Here is an 8,599-nt window from a genome sequence, read left to right as displayed (position 1 = left end):
ACAGTTTTGCATGTGAAATGAAAAATGAGTTTGAAATGTTTTTAGTAGGGGAAATTAAATTTGTCATAGGCTTGCAGATACAACAAGTGAAGAATGGTATTTTCATTACATAGTCTAAGTATGTGAAAGAGGTTTTGAAGACATTCAGCATGAGTGACTGTAAACTAGTTGGGACACCAATGATTACAGGTTGTAAGTTGTCCAAGGAAGATGAATCTAAGTCTATTGATGAGAAGGAATATAGGTCAATGATTGGCAAATTGCACTAGCCCATGCGGTTGGCATAGTTGCTAGGATTCCAGAAGAATCCTAAGGAGACACACATGATAGCAACCAAGAGAATTTTTAGATAATTGAAAGGTACTATTGACTATGGATTATGGTATCCATATGGAGGAAACTTTGATTTGAAGGCATACACAGATGTTGATGACCGGAAAAACACAACCAGTGGAGCAGTTTTTCTTGGAGGAAGGCTTGTTTCATGGAGTAGTAGAAAGAAGAGTTATGCTTCACAATCTACTATTGAAGCTGAGTATGTTGCAGCTTATATGAATTGCACACAAGCTATTTCAATGAGACACATTTTGGAAGGTTTTAAGATGAAGATTTCAGAACCTATAAAGATTTTATGTGATAATACAAGTACCATAAATATTTCCAAGAATCCTATTTTGCACGCATGAACCAAGCACATTGAATTGAAGTATCATTTCTTGAGGGAAAAAGGTCTGAGAAAAGATGTTATCTTAGAGCATGTTTCTACAAAGGAGTAGCTTGCAGATATTTTTACCAAACCTTTTCCTAAGACTACTTTTGAGTATCTTAGAAGTCAGTTAGGGGTTATCCCTCTTCATGAAGTTATTTGAACATGATTTTGACTACATCAGTCCTTGAATCACTTGCAGAATTTTACAAGGGTTGGTGTAGAAGTGGACGTATTCCATAGGGGGAGAATCAAGTTGCGGTATGTTGTTGATGCACAGTGAAAATTTAATATTACATGTTTTACTTTCAATTTGGCATTGTTGTCAAAGGGGGAGAAGAATTATGTGATTATGGGAAGGAAAACTAGTGACAGACTGAAGACAAAGAGAGCATGTGAATACTTGGTAATGTAAACTAGGATTTATATTCACATGCACAACAGCAAAGCAATGGTGTTGATATTTTGTATTGCCATCAATGCCAAAGGGGGAGATTGTTGGCATTTGCATGGAGATTGCATTAATGATATGTTATGTTGTCATTGATGTTAATTGAACCGGTAATGGTATTGTTGTTATTGTTGATATTGTCTTGTAATGGGTAGGAAGAATTTTGTGAAGGATATTGTAAACCGGTATGTAAGTTTATGAGTTGAACCAATAACCAGAGTAAAAGGTTAACCCCTTTTCTATGTTATCTAACCGGTAAACCATACTAGTTGTTTTTGTTAAACCCTAACCAATTAAGGTTGTTGAATTGGTTATGTTGGTTTATGATCTGATGTTGAGCGGTAATGATGGTGACAAGTAAGGTCATTGGATGAAGACAAGTTCAAAATATTTTGGCATGATTGTTTGTCTAGTGAATGAGAAAAATGTATTGCATCTAATGTAAAGCGAGTGATGAGTTACTAAGCTCGATGAAGTGGTAATCAAGGAGCACTTGAGGTTTTCTTGATTGATGTGTAGAGATTGCTATGAAATCCAAAAGTCATTCTTGTACTGACTTGTTTGTAATCTCGATAAGAGGATTAGATTTTTGTAGTTTTACCGACCTAATTGATTTTTATTTAAGATCAATGAAGTTTTTTAGTGTTCGCCAAAGTGGGCAGAAATTGTTTGAGAGTGTGGTTGCGGAACCATAGAATGAGTCTGCAGTTTGAGTAAAGGTAGATAGAAGCTTAAATCGATCTGATCAAGCTGGTGTAGTGCTATTCAGATAGATCAAGAAACTCTTGTTGTTTTCTAACAATTACAGCAAAATTTAAATCCCCTAACCAGGTAAGCTCTAACAAGCTTGGTTACCTATTAAATCCTCTAACAAGGTGGTCCATTATATTAGATTTTCAAATCCTCTATTGAGGCTACTCCTTATAGGGTATTTGCTTCTAACAAGGCATTTGTAGTCTATCCCTTAATCGGGTGATTCCTAACAGGATCAATTCTTAACAGGATTTTTGTAAAAGCTTTAATAGGATTCTCTCCTAATAGGGCAAACTTCAGAAGAGTTCAGATATTATCTTGTGAGTCCCATCTCATTGTGGTTCTTACCTATTTGGGTTTTCCACATATAAATACTTGTGTCATGTGGCAAATTTTTTTCTGGTTATGATCCTATGGTTGATTTGATTAACTACTTAACTATTTCTGATAAGGCATGATAACTGGAAGCATTGATAATTGAAGCATTGGCATATGATAAAGCATTTGGATGTTTACAAGTTAAATATTTTTTACTATTAAGTTACTGTAACAATCAACCAATATTCTTATGAATATTGATCTTGATAGTGGTATTTTATTGATAAGTTTACTTTGTATGTTTGAGTTTGCATTTGGGAAGTTTGTATGAGTTTTTCTATTTATCGATTCACCCCCCCCTTTCAGTAATCTACCAGATACTTATTCTTTCATCATACCATCAATAATCAAGCTCATGTTGCACTTTCATGAGTGCTTTTATCCTGTGCTCATTCTCAATAGCTAAAGCTTTTTTCCATCTCCCTTCAATTATATTTTGCAAGTCTAACTATTCCATATAGTTCACTGGGAGTTTTGTAGAACTTATGCATGTTCCACATAAGTGCATCTTCAATTTTTCTTTTGTCCTCCTTGTTGCAAAGGGGATATTTTCTCCCAACACTAGATAGACCTTGAAAATCTTTGATCACATGGACCAATTCATCAGCAGTTGGAAGTACATTTCTACCACTTCTTCTGACTCCTTTTATTTCCACATCATATTGGGTGTTAGTTTTATCGCCCTCCTTTTCATCATTCTTGGGCTTCTTATTAGAGTTTTGGTCAATTGTCCCTTCAGGATTTTTCTTTCTTGCATATGTTACTCCTATCTGTCTATCTTTACCTGGGGAAAATGCAGGAGTATCTCAGTCCTTTTCTTTTGTGTATGCTGTCAGCTTGCTGCATGCAGTACCCTTGGGTTTTCCCTTCCTCCTATTTTTTCTTTAACTTTGTTTGATTTGGACCCTATTTGTTCACTAGTACCGGTGGAAGCAGTGGCACCATATTTTTCACCTCCATACATTTTGTCTAGGGTATGAATCATTTTCCTTGCTCTCCTTTGTATGATTGGCTCCTTAAGTTCCTATTTTATTTTGGATCTTTCCTCCTCATAAGTTCCAAATTTCTTTTCTTTTTTGTCTACCAATTTGGACAGTAACATGTTTGCATACACTTTAGTAATGTGTGCCCCAACCTCATAACCCATAGTAGGTACCCAAAAGGTTCTAGGTTGAACCGCTTGAATGGTGCAATAATCGGTGTCAATAAGAAAACAAATGTTGTCCTTATACTTTTGAACTATACTAGTTGGGATTGTCTATCTTCTGTGCATTTTGATTTAGAATTATTTAAAATATCCCCACATTGTTTCCCCAAACTTATTACCTAAATCCCTAATCATTTCACCTATCTGAACCACGATAGATTTATCCTCAGACCACACAACATGTCCCTTACCGGGAAAGAAATATTGCACATAGAAATATATATTGTTTCATGCTTAAAAATCATTAATGCAGAAATAAGAAATAAGGACGAATCACCAAATCCTAACTATCAAGGCAATTTTAAACATAAACCAATATAAATTAACACAAGATAAGAATAAATTCAAATAAATGTGAAACTCCCTCATCCTACATTTTGGGTTGCATTGTGTTTCTCTAAATTGTGTTTGTCGGTGGCTCTCAGGTATTGCACTGGGATTCCTGCATAGATTAGACAATTGTTTGAAGATTGTGATTCTTTGATTCTCAAAATTGAGATTGAAATGAGAAAATGATGTTGAATTTATAGATTTTCAACACAAAGGGGGTGAGAAATAGAACTCAAGTGTTGATTGATAGATAACTGATTTAGATTGATTAGTTAATAGAGTTGATTGATTTGTTAACTAAGATTGATTGAGTAGTTAACTAGATTGATTGGAGAGTGAACTGAATAGATGGCTTATTAAACTCATTTGATTGATTAGTGAACTAAATAGACTAGGGAGGAGACTGAATTAATGGATTAGAAGACTGAATTGATGGATAAGAAGATTGAATTGATGGATTAGTCATAAAAAGCTGATTTTGAGTTAAAAAAAGATGATTCATGAGTTAACTGAGTTAGCTGGTTAGACAACTGATTTGATCAATCAATTGTGAATTAGAATGTGTTGTAGGAATTTAAAATTGAATTTGATTTTCATTTTCAATTTGAATTTGAATTTGGTCATTCGAATGCTGAAATGCACATGAAATTAACCGAAATTCAAATTTCGTGAAATGTGAAATTAGATGAAATTAATTGAATTAGGGGAAACATGAATATGAGAGAAATGAAATTAGATGGAATTAATTGGAATTAGAATTTGGGGATTTGGAATAATAAGTTAATTAATTTAAATAATTTAAATGAAATAATTTAAACTTGGGAAATATAATTAATTAAATAATAAAGATTATTTAACTAAGGAAAATATCAAAATTAATTAAAATTCAATATTTAATTAATAAATGAGATATGATTAAGTGATTAAAATGATTTGAGAATAAAAATAGAATAATTAGAAGTGTTGAAGGGCAATGATTAGAAGAAATAGTTAGTTTAATTAAATAATTAAATAATTATTTAATTAAATGGACGAATAGTTAGTGTAGAATTAATGAGATATTTTTAGGTGTCTACATTTGCCCATATTTGAGACAATCTCGAAATGACATTGTTTCAAATAAAATGAAAACAAAAACTACCCTAGTATGCCCTGGTGATGTTAGGGTATAATGCCCCCTTGAGAGATTGTTTGTGTATTGAAGACATGAATGATCTCTCGAAAGAAGAAGATTGTTAGATGAACGATGAACAATGATTAGTTGATGACATGAATGAATTTTATTATAGAAAATAAATGGTTAGAATGATTTGTAGACTTATTGAATGATAAGATTGATGGGATTGATAAGATAAAGATAAAGTCTACTTTGAGGAAGGACACATCCTGTATAAGACAAAAAATGATCAAAACGTCTAGTTTCAGGAAGGATACATCCTGTATAAGACTGATCTGTCTAGTTTCAAGAAGGATACATCATGTATAAGATAGAGATAGATGATCATGTCTGGTTTCAGGAAGGATACATCCTGCATAAGACAAATGATAGGTCAAAAATGTCTAGTTTCAGGAAGGATACGTCTTGTATAAGACAAATAATAGGTCAAAAACATCTGGTTTCAGGAAGGATACATCCTGTATAAGACAAAGATAGATAAAAATTGGAGGAATGATAAAATATGATGAAGGTGAGAAAGAATTGATCGATAGATAGAATAGTTGATATGAGAAAATGATATAGACATAGATGAAAAGATTAGAATTAAGTGATGAGAGAGATCATGTTAGAATGATTGGAAGAATTGAAAAGGTTGATTCAAGAAAAGATTCTTCATGAGAGAATGATTTGAAGAGACAATCAGCATGAAGGGATCAAAAAAAGAAATAAAATGATATGATTGATGATGAATAGTCTTCTTGTCTTTATTCATAGTGCAATACATTTTCATCATTGAACCTTATTATGTAACAATGAAGCTTTGTACATTAGGGTATGAGGAAGCAAGATGTAAATATATCTCATTACAAAGAAACAAACACATAGAAGACAAGGAATGAACCCTTCATTCTGGGAATTGCGCTAGGGGTCAAGGTATGTGTGGTATTCACAAGATGAACGCTCCTATCACAGACACCCACTAGAGCAATTTTCCTAGAATGTCATTGGTTCAAACCACAAATAGAAAACAAAGAAAAGGATCATGCCCATCACGGCTCCTCTAGTCACTTTTTGGACACCCTTGAGTAGCTAAAAGCAATGATCTTCACTAATTGATAAAAAATAAAACCAACTAGACCAAAATGTAGTAGCCATAATGATTTATGTCTTCGTGTGATTTCTTAATGTGATTTTGATAATGTCTGGTTTCAGAATTTTTGGACCTCGTATAAGACCAATCTGTCTAGTTTCGAGTGTTTTGGTTCTGTTTAAGGAAATATGTTGATCATGTTGATAGTTTGATTGCGATTCGATAGATTAGACAGTTGATCAGCTTTATTGCAATTATTTTGACAAGATAGTTGTATCCTTTGTTTAACTTCGTGCGAAGTGTTTGATGGATATCTGCTAGGGTGTTTGATTCTTGCAAGACAATTTATTGCAAGGTTTCAATCGATTTTTTCAATGTTTTTGTATTTTGTGGATTGATATTTAGATTTTTTTCTATTTTTGCCCTTTTCTAGAAATTATGATGGATTTTAGCAATTGCAACTGATTTTAATAGAAATTGCGGATAAATATTCTCAATTGCATGGGATTTTAACATCAATTGCAGATTAATATTAGTAATTGCGGATTTTCATTTTCTGGGCTTGATTTTTCAATGTTTTTGTATTTTTTATTTTTTCCAACTTTTTATGTTTTTTATTTTTTTGATATTTTTACGATGTTTTTGTTTGATTTTGATTTTTTCAATGTTTTTGGTATTGATGCGACATGACCTACCATTAATTGATAAAGATAAGACTAACTTGGACAAAATCTAGCAGTCACACTGATCTATGTCATTTTGATTTGTGTGATCATTGATAGGAATGTCTGGTTTCAAAAAGTGAGTACCCCATATAAGACTAATCTATCTAGTTTCGAGTGTACCCTTCCTTGTATAAGGCATGTTGATGTTTGATAGAGTTTGATTTATTAACAAGACATGTGATCAGTTGGATTGTAGACTTTGAGAGTTTGCCTGTTGTTGATTTGATTTAATGGATGGTCCATGCTTTCTTGCTTTGATTTTCAGATTTCTTGTTTAATTTTTTATTTTTATGGCTTTTTTCAAGACATTTTGTGATTTTTTTATTTTTTCATGACATTTTGTAATTTTTTTTTGATTGATGACTTTATCTGATTTTTTTTTTGATTGATTTTTTTCAAGACATTTTATGATTTTTAGAATTTTTTCAGTTATGACCCCAAGCATGCAGACCTATGATGATAACATGATGATGCATAATGTGGTGGAGACAATGAATTTTCAATATGAGTTATGCTAATGCAGGATGCATGGAAAAAATGCAATTTCTAATCGAACAAGGATGAGTGTGTGTGTCTTTCTTTCTGAAATGCACTAATTGGATTAAAGGTGTGAATCATTTCAGAGATAGGAGTTCAATCCATTCTCAAAAGACAGACCATCTAGCCTAACACACTATGTAATCAATATTTATTAATGTAGGCATGGAAAACTTCTCCATCAATTCTTGAAATTTTTATCTTCTTTTGCCCATGTGTGTGCAATTGAGTTCATTCCATCTTTTATAACCATCAAAGACCCTTGGAATCCTATGTGGCTAGCTACGTGAGTTATTCTGATTTCAAAAACAACTTGGATAGAGCCTCTTTGTTAGCAAGCTTTTAGGGCTCTAGTGAGGTTATGCACTATAATATCTCAAACATTTCTCCATTGCCAACAGGCATCCATAGCCCTGATCGAGTTACTTGCATGTTCCCATAGTCAAGAGTTTTGTTGTCACACTTGTATGCATGATATTTCAGCTTTATCTCTTTTCTCCTTTTTCTTTGAGATGGATATTGGCATAACACTTTTTTCTTTTATTTTCTTGCCTTGACTTATAAGCAATGAAACCTACTTGGGTATGACAATTACAATGGTGTTGAAGCAAAATATTGAATTTTTCACTAGCCACATGACCAACTAGGTATCTATAATGACTTAGGGCTTTTGATTAACGTGTGAGATATAGAAATTGATAGATTTTGCGTGACGAGACTTGATAGTAAAACTTATACTCAACCAAGGATAAAGCTTAATCACAATGTGGCATTGAAGATGAGTGACTAAAGGCCTCCTAAAGACTTCATGAACAAGTATCTAGGAAATGAGACAACCTTCATTCCTTTCAGTGCAGACAGGTGAATAACTCAGACAATGACCATGTTTTATTGATGCAACTATATCAGAAAGAAATAATGATGTGCAACTATATGTTGTGCAATGGTGATATGCAAGCAACTATGATGCACTCAGAAACGGAGATATGCGATGCAGTACTAAAAAATTGATATGAACCCATCCTTAGATATAATATATTTTTATGTGCATATTGTTATTGAGTTGGTATGAACCTGGTGTAGATAATGCATTGGTCTTTGTTTGAGGAGTTGGATGAACCGGTCCTTTTCAATAAGATATGCAGCTGAGAGTCTTTCATATACAATTTCTGTTATACCCTCCTTATTTTAAAACCAATTCAGCTATGGTAAATCTTCTTGCCCCTAGTCTTTCAAGTGTAGGTGTATGAGGAAAATGGATTT

Source organism: Cryptomeria japonica, chromosome 7, assembly GCF_030272615.1.
Source record: "Cryptomeria japonica chromosome 7, Sugi_1.0, whole genome shotgun sequence".
Classification (NCBI taxonomy): Eukaryota; Viridiplantae; Streptophyta; class Pinopsida; order Cupressales; family Cupressaceae; genus Cryptomeria; species Cryptomeria japonica.
This window is presented reverse-complemented; position numbering follows the sequence as displayed.